We start from the raw sequence: 12,884 nt of genomic DNA, 5'->3' as shown, positions 1-12,884 counted from the left end.
CAAAGCTTCAAAGCACAAACAAGGAAGACTGAATTTTGTCCTCCCAGACTGGGCGGGAGCCAAATCATAACCTCACTCACTTTCAACCTTCCCAGTCATTAAGCCAAACTAACATAAATCTGAATTTTTATGTAATACCTTCAGAGACCTGAAGGAGCACAGACAGCTACAAGGTCCTGGGGAGTGCCTTTGGCCTCCTGAGCAGTAATAGCATTCACGAGCGAACCCCAGTCCACTTGCACCTGCTCTCAGTAGACATCCACTGAGTGCCTGCTGCGTGGTAGGGGACATCTGTCGGGGAACAGAGACACAGTCCCGGCCCTTCCAGAAAGGAGGAGCTAGATGTTGTCCTTGGTGTTTCACGTTGGTTCTGAGCAGTATGTCATGGATACGCCATACCTGCCTGTTTACTGAATGAGTCCGGCTGACAGGCCCACCTCACACCTGGTTCAGCCCTCTCAGTGCCCAGGCCAGGTGTGCCCCTTCCCCAGCCACGGCGCTTGGCGCAGGTCACTACTTCGGCATCTGCCACAGGCCAGCAGAGTAAATTTCAAGACTGTTAGTGGCACTTTGGGGCTGTAAGTGCAGTCATTTCTAATTCATGAGATTCGAAGGAGGCTGAGATGGTGGTTAGCTCTCTAGCCTTAATGGGCTGGGCTGAGAACTTGGGAGCCGAGGCACTGGGGAGGGATTGGAGGCGAGGGGCCTCAGCTGGGGCAATGACTCACCCAGAGCCGCTTGGGCGGGGCAGGAAACAGCTGATTCTTTTGTTGCTCTTCTGGGAGGGGTCAACATTCCCCTGTTGCCCAGGTTGCATTATTAGGATTTTGGCAGGAGTTGAACTGGCAGCTCTTTCTTCTTGGATTTTTCCTAAGAATTTGGGGAACGAGTTGAGCAGTAAGATGAGCCCAAGGAGACAAAGTAAGAAGAAAACAAGGAGCTCAGCCAGGACATGCCCTCAAAGCAGGCCAGCGAATCCAAACAAGGACGTGTCTTAGGGAGACGGGACCATGGGCCAGGTATGTTCCTATGGACTTGGAAGGTGGCCTTGGCTTGGAGGTCAGACCTGGTAGGAAACCTCCAAAGCTGTCGTCTTCCAGGAACTGCCAGCAGCCTGACAGGATCCTTTGGCCTGGCCTGAGCACCACACTGCCTCAGCCACTGTGACTTCAGTTTAAATCCTCAGTGACAAAAGAGTTAATAACAGAAGACACCTACAGGGTTGTGAGGGGGGATGAATCAAAGTATTTGAAGCCCTCAGATCAAAGTGTGGCTCACAGTGAGGGCTTTAAAATGTTACTATCACAGTGTAGGAGGGAGTCAGGAGGAAGGGAAAAGGATGGAATCAGGGACCAACCACACAGCCGCACCCCAGCCCACTAGAGCAGAGCTGCCAAAGCGAATGGCACCCAAATCCCCCAGGGACGTCTGGGGACTCTGTGAAGAGCAGGCTGACTTTAAGTCTGGGACACTGAGGCTGTTTCTCCCTAATGGTGCTGAACTTTGGGTGCACCAACTCGGGGTCCCAAGGAAGCGGCCAGCACAGTCCATAGACCCTCGGGCAATGGCACAGTGACACAGTTCTCACTCACAATAGGCACTTCTGACAATGGACTGCTTAAAACAAGGATGCTGGAGGGTGCTGTTTTAATTTATTTAACTGAAGTGCTAATGACCACATGCGCTTAGCTGCTGACTTACTGGACAGCGTACTCTGCACTCCTGCTCAGGACCAAGCTGATGATTCCCATCCTTGGCAGAGTCATCAAAACTGTGTTCAGGGCCACATTCGGGCTTGGTTAACAGTGAGAGTTAAACTAAAAAAGTGCGTACAACTGGAACAAGTATGTACCTACCTGGGAAATGTGCTCAACATACGTGCTCTGATACTGAAAGTGTCAGCAAAACACTTTCTATGTGCAGATAAACTTCCTGGGTGAGCAGAAGGAACTTCCAGTGTTCCTTCTCTCACCCTGAGTTGGGGTTAGAGCCACAGTTCATAGACTGTGTGTCGACAAAGAAAAAATAAAAGAGAACCAAAGTAACATAAACCTTATGATAAATGCTGCTCATAATTTTCATTAATTGTTTTCCTTGCATGCCTTCAGTGCCTGTCCTCAATAGCCCTTCATAAAAATAGGCATTCTCCTAAAAAGTGGAAAGTTGAAATCTGGGCATGGTGATGTACGCCTGGAATCCCAGCAGTCTGGGAGGCTGAGGCAGGAGGATTGAAAGTTCAAGCCTGGGAAACCTGGTGACTTAGCAAGATCTTGTCTCAAAATAAAGAATGAAAGAAGCTGGAGATGTAGCTCAGTGTGAAGGTCCTGGGTTCAGTCCCCAGTGCTAGGGAAAGAAAAAAAAAGTCAGGGGGCTTTGTCTGAACTCCAGATAAAAGGTCTTTATTGTACTCTACTGAGAAGTAAGAATATGAAAACTTGAAATGTTTGATACACAGCAAGTTTTCAGAGGGTGACAATTATATCTAACTCCTTAGCGTTCCTTAGGTCTTCCAATAGGGTCTGATTTATGCCAGGGCTTTCTTGACTGTGGTGGACATGTCAAGCATCCCGCACAAATGGCGAGGAGCAATAACTCCTGTCAGTGACAGACAGCTAAACCTGATCCAGAACGCGGAGCTGGACTCGGAACAGATGCCTGGTACTGGGGGAAACAGCAGCCTGGGTCTTGCTGAATCCCGCTGAGAAAAGTGCCGTGCTCTTTCTGCTCTCAGTGTTACAGGTAAGAAGTCATTTTCAATTGTCAGTTTCAGTTAGTGTCCTCACTTCATGAATGACTGCATTTTTAAACACATTGCATTTCTAGCATATGAGTATTCAAAATGAGTATTCAAGACAATGATTTATACATAGGTACTAAGTAAAGAGCTCTTACATTAGTTAGGAGAAATATGCACCACAGTGAAGAATATCTAATTGAATTTAGTAACAAAGCCTTACTGCTTACTTTTTATTCCATGATAGTTGAAATTATTTCCATGTCATTGCTGCTTTACTAAACTATCACAGGAACAAGTATAATGAGAGACTATCCAATACATACCTCCTGCCATACTACAAGGTCTGTGTGTCAGAAAGAACATGTGTTGGATAAGAATGATTCCATTTTTGTTCTAAAGCAAGACTGGCTTTCCTGCCATGGTGAATAGTGAAAAGGAGCCGTAGGAAAAAGGATGGGTTTGTCCTACGTTGGTTTTTCACAGCACCTTCTAAAGCTGTATCTTTGCATTTTGGGTTCCACTCTAACATATTCACAGAAGCATGTCATTGAGGTAAGAGGAGAAGGGAGGAAATAAAAGCAGATAAATCACGAAGGTCTCGGAAAATATGAGAAGTGAATAAGAGACAGGAGTGTAGACTTAATAAATAATGAAACCTGAGAGATAAAACCATGATTATTATTCAGGTATATTTTTTAATTCACTGATATAAATTAGTTGACTCAAATAGAAAATGACGGATTTTGAAATATACAACAGCAGAAATACACCGAGATGAAAATGCATTGGTCCTCAGGCTTGAGAAGCGAGGGCTAGCAATGTGGTTGCCTACACTGCCACACAGACTTGAAATGTTAATAATTCACACGGACAATTATTTTCCTTACTTTTGCAAATGCCTAGATTGCTGCTTCCCCACGAAACTGGTGAATAGACCTTTGTCTCAAGTTTCCTTGACAAACAGCCTTTGTGGGGAACCCTGAGGGGTGGGGAAGAGGAAGTGTGTGCTGGGGAAAGCTAGTGCAGTTTAGAAGACAGAAGAGTTCTTCATTGAGTGAATACTTCTGCTGAGTCCCAGGGCAGGTCCCAAATAAGAGTTGCACCTAAGCGCATCTGCAGAAGTTGTCCAGTCTCTGTGTGAGCCCCAGGCCACACAAAGGCTGTGCCTTTGTCCCCTTACTGGGGCGTTTGTCATCATGCATTCCACCGCCCAGGCAGCAACTGATAATTGCAATTCTCTAGCTATTTAATCTCTTGAAATGTGACCACAGAGAAACAAAAATGCCTTACAACTTGGATTTAATCACTGGCTAATGAGAGAAAATAATGGAACTGGGTTAATCAGGATTCTTTTGGCTGGAGGGGTAGTACCCAACTCAAACCCAGAAAACGTGAATAGAAGGCACTAGTCCAGTATGCCAGCTAGGGAACCAGGGCAAGAGATGAAGCCGGGTCCTGAAGGAATGGGTCCAGGGTCTCAGACCCTTCTGCTGCTCTGCGGGGTGTACGCCTGCTTTCTTCCTTCCCTTCCTCCACCCTCCAAGCTGCCCTAATCCCAGCCCTGCTCCTGCTCCAAGCATAAGGGACCCACCCAAGATGTGGAACTTCTGTTTCCTCCACGCCTCGGGTGTCAGAAGTGTGCTACATACTGACTCTCACGTGCCTGCTCCTCCTGTGTGGCCACCAGCAGTCAGACATTGCCCGTCCACTGTAAAGATTAACAAAGGAGCGCGCTCTCTCCCCTTGCTGGCGTGGTGGACGGGGCACCCTTCCCGGGGTGCTGAGCTCAGGGAATGCAGAGTCACCGTGCAGGAGCAAACGCCACCTCGAGGGCGCCTTTGCCCAGTGTTCTGACTCTAACATCTCAGGTGACACTGTGTTTAGTCCCTAAAGCAGCATTTTCAACATCGCCGTGCTTGGTGGACACTAAGTAGACATAATGCAAACAGCCCTGCGTTGCAAAGGGAGTTAGCTTTTATATTAATTTAATGGAGTATTTTGTTTTTTAATTGTTGTCTGGTTGAATAACAATCCTCAACTATTCAGTAGAGAACAGAAAGGGAGCAGTTTCCTGATCCACTTGATAACTGAAGTGTGGGCCTTTCCTCTCCCTCAGATCAAACATAAAAGCCCAGAGACTAGGATTAAGTAGAAAAGAATACATTAAAAGAATAAAAACAAACATAATTAGACCTCATTTTGAAAAATGAAGACTTGACTTGAGTTTCCATGTATAAAGCTGCCTGGGGAGATTTGCCAATTTTTCATTCTTTATTTTTGTTTCGGGTAAGAAGCAATCCAGGTTTCTCCTCAGAACATGAATCTTCACACTTTATTAGTTGGAATTTGTGTTCTCTCGCACCATCAGTGGCCAACACTGTTTTTCATATAGTTATTAACTTACTCACTGACACAATGCGTTCTGTGGAGACCCGTGTTTGCTTACTAAATAAACTTGACAGGAGACAATTTCTACAGTCCTTTTGTCTTTCTTCTAAGATCTACCTAAGATGGAGGTGTAGAAGAGTTCAAAGTTTTTGTTTTGTTTTTTCCCTTTGATACTGAGGATTGAACCCAGGGCTTTCACTAAGTTACCCAGGCTGGGCTGGAACTAGTGATCTTCCTGCCTCAGCCTTCCAGAGTGCTGTGATTACAGGTGTGCACCACTATGTCCAGGTTCAAATCTCTTTCTTTTTTTTTTTTCCTGGTTCCAGTTATCGAAGTCAGGCCCTTACACTTATGAGGCAGGCACGGCGCCACTGAGTTGAATACTTGGCCCTCAAATTTCTTAATATGGCTATCACTTCAATGAGAAAAACAAACCATCATACGGCCAGGGATTTAGCTCAGTGGTGCCACTGCCTGCCTAGCAAGTGCAAGGTTCCAAGTTCGATCCCCAGTACCAAAAACAAAAACAAAACACAGATCAGCATAGACACAGTTAAGATAAGAAAGTTTTCCTTTGGAGTCATCACTTCACAGTTTTATATCACAATTATCTTAAATATTTCAGGGGAACTATAGGTTTGTCTGCTTTTATCGTGGTGGTGCTAGGGATCAAGCACACATTCTACCACTGAGCTGCAACCCCAGCCTCCTGAAATTATAGTTTAAAAGAGGACAAACTTCACATGAACATGAGTTTTCCTTAGCTTACCAATCTGTTCTATACATGGCAGTGGTGTCATAGGTATGTGCCTGCCCAGGGATATTTACCTCTGAATTTCCTGAAGATCCAATAAAATACTTCTAACGCCCTCTCACAAAAAACCACCCGAGCACTCACCCTCATGTTATACTCCTTTGTATACAGTTCTGTGTTAGTCAGATTTCCTTCCTGGAGACAGGATGCCTGAGGTAATCAACTTAAAAGGAGGAAAGGTTTGCTTTTTCTTATGGTTTCAGTCCAGGGTCATTGGCCCTGTGGACTCAGGCCTGTGGCAGCACAGTACCTCATGGGGGAAGTGCGTGGCCGGGGAAGCCTGCTCACCTCATGGCAGCCAGGAAGCAGAAGAGAGGAAGGAAGAGGCCAAGACACCCCTGATGACCTAACTTCCTTCCTCTAGGTGCCACCACCTAAAGGTTCCACCACTTTCCAACAGTGCCTCAGGCTGGGGACCAAGCCTTCCACACTTGGGCTTTGCGGGACATTCAAGTTCTAACTGTATAGCAAGTCCCAAGTCCCCTAGTAGACTGCTCTTCAAGGGCAAGGGCTATTTCCTCCTCTTTAATTCTGCACCTTCCATGGTACCTCCTATTAGGGTTGGCACATAGAAAGAAAGAAAGAAAGAAAGAAAGGAAGGAAGGAAGGAAGGAAGGAAGGAAGGAAGGAAAGAAAGAAAGAAAGAAAGAAAGAAAGAAAGAAAGAAAGAAAGAAAGAAAGAAAGAAAGAAAGAAAGAAAGAAAGAAAACAGAAATATTTGCTGAATTTAACTGACTTGGGTATCTCTACAAAATTCCATTATCTCTCAGAAGTCTTACAAGGTAACATTTTTTCCTCAGGATTACTGAAAAAAGAGGAGAAAGAGGAGAGGCTTGGTAACATATATGAAATTTGCCTTTGTTGTCTCCTGTTGTTTTTTATAAACAGTTTCTGGTAGGTGCCAAATTCTGCCATGGAACATCCACCGTGGCACCTCACAGGGCCTGCTGTAATACCATCATGGCTTGTGGCTTGCATGCTCACTTATTTGTTTACACTTATTTTATAGTACCTTATTATATACTAAATTCATGCTCATATTTACTACATACTAAATATATGCTCATTAGAAGAAACATGAGAGGGCTGGGGATACAGCTTGGTGGTAGAGCACTTGCCCAGGATGCATGAGTCCCCGGGTTCAATCCCTAATACCACAAGAAAAAAGAAAACTAAATACAGATTAGCAAAACCGAAATTCCCTGTAAGCCTACATCAAAGAAGGATAAGGTGGCACATCTTTCTTATCCATAAGTAGAGTGAGTTTTGTTTGCTTGTTTCTTGAAAAGAGTCAGATAACTGTGAATAGAGACAGAAAAAACTTACCCTGGCACAGATATTTGTCCTGTGACTGTCAGTCCAGTGACTCTTTTAGTTTTGTACCAGGAAGTTTAGATAGGACTTCTAGGTCCTGAATACAGAGTTTAAGTGGATCTCTTCTTCGATTGCACAAAGCTGACCTTTGTGAAACTCTTTTATTGATAGTGGTAGTTAGAATTTTGGTGAAGCTTGGCATATGGTGACTGAGGGGGAAATATATGTGACCCAAGCTACATTTCTATCTGAAGCAAATCCAGGCCTTCTCACCTCAGCACACTGAGAGCGCTTTGGGCAGCAAAACTGAGTACAACAGTCTTCACTGGAAAGAGGCGTTAAGGGGTCAGATGTGGCTTAGTGGTATAGCACTTACGTGGCATGCACAAGGCCCTGGGCTGGATACCAGCACTGCAAAAGCAAGGTGGGGAAGGAAGAGGGGGAGGGAGACACACACATACACAGAGACACGGATTAAGAGATGGAGACAAAGAGAAAGGAAGAGAAAGGCAGACAGAGATGGTAAGGGAGACAAGAGAGAAGTCAGCATCTAATGTAGGGTACATTGGGGGCTCGGGCGGAAATCTGGACCAGTGGGTTCATCCCAACAGTGGTGGGAAGCCATTTTGTGCCAGGTGGTACCCCAGCCTTCAGCAATGACCCTGTGAGGATGTGAGAAGCCCTAAGGTAGGGGACAGAATGGGAAGAGGGACTGGAGTCTAATTTCCCTTCTTCCGGAAGGATCTGAACCCTTAGAGTGGGAAGACTTCTTAAAAGGATGTTATTAGTCTGCCTAGAAGTTGAGCACGTAGGTAGGAATTCAAGCAATCAACTGTCTCAGAAACAAGGTTACATTTGTGCTCCAGAGTTGAAGAGCAAAAGATAGCCTATGTGACTGTCTGTGACTATGTGTCTGATTTTTATTATGAAGGCATTGTTACCTGGCGCTAACTGCTTTTGTTCAGGGAACTTCAGAGGGCAGAGGGAAAGACATTTCTTGGCAAAAAATGCCCTCAAACTTGTGGTGATTCTCCTGTGTCAGCTTCCTGAATGCTGGGATTACAGACAGGTACCACCAGGCCCAGCTTCAAAGATTCTTTTTTTTTTTTTTAACACAAACATAATGCCATCCCCTTAAAAATGAACAATAATTTTTTAATATCAAATTTCTAGTCAAAGTTCATCTTTTCTCAATTGTCTTTTAAAATTTTTTACAACAGTCTCATGGCTTTTGTTACTGACAGTCTCTGGGAGCATTCTGTTTTATCTTTAACACTTTGTCCATGAGCAAGAACCTCTGGTGCTCTCACTACACACTCAGTGCCCCAAAGACTATGAGGAGCAAAGCGCCCACACTGGGAAGCGGTGGCAAATGGGAGCAAGTAGGTAGGATGAGGCCAGACCATGGACCTCACAGCAGAGAACTCCCATTTGGTAAACAATGGAGAAACTTTGAAAATGCGCCCCCCACCGTCCCCTTTCCCTGCTCCTCAGGCCTTGGAAGATTTCTGAGCTACTCAGTGAATGACCACATGACAGTGGCAGTTGCCTTCACCTCTCATAATGCCTTGGGTGATGTAAAGAGCAAAGGAGGCAATGAATATTCTATCTAAACCTCAGTCGTGAGCCAGCAATGTAGCTCAGTGGTTCTGCCACCTGCCTCACAAGTGCAAGGTCCTGAGTTCGATCCCCAGCACCAAACAAAACAAAACCAAGTAAACCTCAGTTGTGATGATGAGAATATAAAGATTATATTTAGCTTACACAAACTTGTCTTTACCATCAACTGACTATAATACACATATCTGCAAAGCAGATGATATTCAAAATTATATTTCAGTACTCCACAAGTGATTTAAACTAAAGGTTTTTAAATGATAAAATAATCATGTGATAGGATTCTTGATGATCCAGAGAAATATAGTGAAGGAAATTAACTTTGAAGACTTACAAAATAAGTTTTGGGGGTATTTTCTAACTATGCATTTACATTTTTAATTATATCAGTTGAACCAATAGAATAAGAGCTAATTATACAGACAAAGACTCCATAAAGGGGAAATCACTAGCTGTTTTTACCTAAGGCGATTATGAAATGAACCCAAGGCCTTATTAAAGGTCAAATTTTTGCAAAGAATAAAAATTGAGCTAGAGTTGGCCGGGACATATGTGGCAGAATTTTGAAACACTCGTAATCTATGAGTCAGTACCTCTGGAATGCTGGAGAAGGAAGAATGGCAGTAATCAATCCAAGAGGACCCAAAGGCATGCACACTCAGAGTTGCTCCAAGTCTATTTTAGCCAGCACACATGTCTCCAAAATGAAAGATCTCCCTGAATGGCCAAATGGCATCTGCACCGTATAGAGTTTTTGTTTTTGTTTTAGTCCTTTAAAATCATTCAAATTTATTTAGACACTCTAAAGTCTTTACAACAAAAGAATAATTATCAAATTTTAGAAAAGAATTTAAGGCAAATAATATATTGGAACTAGAATTTATCAATATATTTTTATTGTGTTTAGTATTATTAAATAAAAATGATGGATAGTCCCTTAAAACACATGGACTTGTACAACCCAAACAGCAGAAAATAGCAAATGGACCATTTCTGAAGTCTGTGTGAGACTTTGTCTCGGGGTTAAGATCTGTTACAGCACAGGATGCTGAGTGAGCAAAAGCAGCAGAAATAGATCCAGAGGGGTCCAGAGAGAAGTCCTGAGAGGTCCGGCCAGGATTCTAACGTTCTTTGCCATTCAGAACCACTCAGGAGTGCTTGGCCTCCAGCGGATTTGTCTGCAGAATATGGAGAATGTGTCCGTCCAAGGGGGCCTCTTTGTACCACAGTAGAGGAAACCTTCGTAGAGTGGGGTGCATCTTGCTGTACAACCAGCCATGACAACCAAGAATCAAGACCCCGACAGTGAGCCTGGGTGGATGTCATCATTCCCAACATTTGTGCAAAGCAACCAGGCAAACCGGGGCAGCACGATCCACTGTTCTAAGCTTGCAGAGCAACATTATCAACCAGTAACGAGACTTCAGAGGCAACATTTCCATTCGCTGGCCAGGGAGCCATCACGCTTCCCTCGAGACTGTGAGAAGTAGGCATACAGACCTGCAGCATTAACTTTTTCACTGACAACATTCTGGAATCAACCAAAGGGAGCATATTTGCGAAATAGTATAGGTCCTGACAGCACGCTTGGTATGCCTCACTCGTCTTTCTTTCCCAAAATTTCTCTTCGAGAAAGACCATCCTCCATGTTCTCTGCTGTCTTCATTTCCAAATCCTACATGCCGTTCAAGCCCCTAAGACGTTGGCTTTTACCCAGAGACCTGTGTTGTGCTGACAGCCATCATCTGTGTAGTCAGGACTGGTTATGTAATTTGTAGAGTACGGTGCAAAATGAAAATACCAGACCTCTTGTTTAAAGATTATTAAGAATTTCAGGACAGTGTCAACAAAGCACAGGCCAACAGTTTAAGCTCTTTCTAGCCCTAGACCAGTGGTGGGGAATCTATGGCACGCGTGCCACAGCAGGCTGTTTGTATCACTGAAAGTTCTAAAAGGTTTGCCATCACTGCCCTAGACTCTGTGACTATACAACCCTGAAGGTTGCAAAACCCTGAAGCCAACCAGGAATGCAATTATTATTTTGCCTCTCCCAAATTACTAAGTATTGCTAAGAAGCTCTTTGTGTGGTGGGTTTTGTACTAGTATGGGTTCTACTACTGCTTTGGGAGAGTGGAGAGTATACTAATCTTGTTTTCTTTTTCTTTCTATTTTTGTTTTTTCTGTGCGGTACCAGGGATTGAACTCGGAACCTTGGCTTGTGAGGGAGGCACAATGCCACTGAGCTAAATCCCTGGCCCGTCGTATACTCATCTTAAAATCGGATCACTCCTAGTTCTGTCCCTCACTGGCTCAGTGACCTTGGAAAGTCATTTAGCCTCCTTGACTCCCTTTCTTCCTCAGTAAAACAGGAATGACAATGATACTAAGTTAGTGGGTACAATTATGAACGATGAAGCAGATAATGTACATAAAAGCGCCTTGTAAACGAAAGTACTATGCAGGTGTTATTAGCCTTCTTCTCTAGTGATGTTTCCACCTAGGTAACAAATAATGGCCTATCATTTCCCTTCCACTGGACAGTGCTGGGGACATGGTCAAATTCTTTCTTTCCCTCAGACATTAATGCTCCTGCCATGGAATTACGGCATCACAGCAGCGTCATGTTTCTCCAGTCACAAACTGCTATTTCAGGAAGTACTCATATCATCAAGATAGAGTGAATTTCTTGGATGGCTAATGTTAGGCACTTTATATTTTGTTCCAATTAACTTCACTTTCATAGAGTGTCATGTTTTCTAAATTGTGGCTCTATCACACTATAGAAAAGAATCCATTCTGCTCGTGCTAACCCCTCAGTTTTTTTTAACCTACTGCTAAGTTCACATAAACATCTTGACAGACACATGCTAAGTAAAAGAACTAGTGAATGACTAAATGAAAGAAGGTGTCATAATCTGGAGAAACCAAATGTTTAAGGGCTGAAACAGGTTTGTGATCATCAAAAATGATTTCTTTGATGTCAGAAATAAGAGTTCCCCCAGTTGCTACCTGAAGACTTCAAACAAAAGACTTCATACCCAGGAAGTTGCATCACTCAATCCATGAGAGAGAGAGAGAGAGAGAGAGAGAGAGAGAGAGAGTGTGTGTGTGTGTGTTCTGGTGAGGACAGCTGCCCAGCTGGCACGGAAGAGAGGGGAGTGTGAGGAGCCACTGATCTCCCATATCCATTCTAACCCCTGCATGGGAGTGGTAAGTACACCAGTCTTGGGGTCAAATGTGGTCGGAGAAGACATCCAAGGCCAGAATGGGTGCAAGATCACTAAGAAGGGCAGTCAGCTCTGTGGTCCTTTCACTTCTAACACTTAATATCCTACACACATCTCTCCCTCTTCATTCCTGCACTGTACAACAAAGACACAATCTGGGTCGCTATCAACCCATCCTAGACCAAATTATATCCTAAGTCATCTCCAGGGTTGACCTCAATCCCTAGGAACACTGGGGAACTGAACCAGCCTTCCTGCAGTGTCAGTTCTGAAAGGGTAGGATAGCTTTTAGAGATGGCTCAAAGGAAATAAAGAAGTGTTTTTCAGTCCCAAACTTCTATTTTTTATATACATTGGGGCTAGGTGTGTCATAAAGAATCAATAGGGCCGGGGATTTAGCTCAGTGGTTCTGCTCCCTGCCTTGCAAGCACAAGGCCCCGAGTTCGATCCCTGGTACCAAAAACAAACAAAAAAAAAACAAAAAAACCCCAAAACCAAAAAAGAATCAATAAACGTGTGTCTATTGTAAAGCTTCTACCTCTAGTCAGTTCACAGAAATGAGCCAACAAGTTCAGAATGTGATTGTGATCACCCAGATAAGCTGCTTGGGCTGCAGAGTTGGAGACTATCCGAGAATTTCCAACAAAAGTTGATTGCTTTCTCTAAGAAAGGAAGTATTCCATTTTTAATGTAATGAAAGAAGTGAATGACTCACATCGTTCAGCCTTTAGGATGATTAAGGAGCCTAAAATTATCACAACATTAAGAGCTGAGTCCTCCTGCTTAT

Source organism: Fukomys damarensis, unplaced genomic scaffold, assembly GCF_012274545.1.
Source record: "Fukomys damarensis isolate Sample0158 unplaced genomic scaffold, DMR_v1.0_HiC HiC_scaffold_19, whole genome shotgun sequence".
NCBI classification, from domain to species: domain Eukaryota; kingdom Metazoa; phylum Chordata; class Mammalia; order Rodentia; family Bathyergidae; genus Fukomys; species Fukomys damarensis.
Note: the sequence above shows the minus strand (reverse complement) of the source record.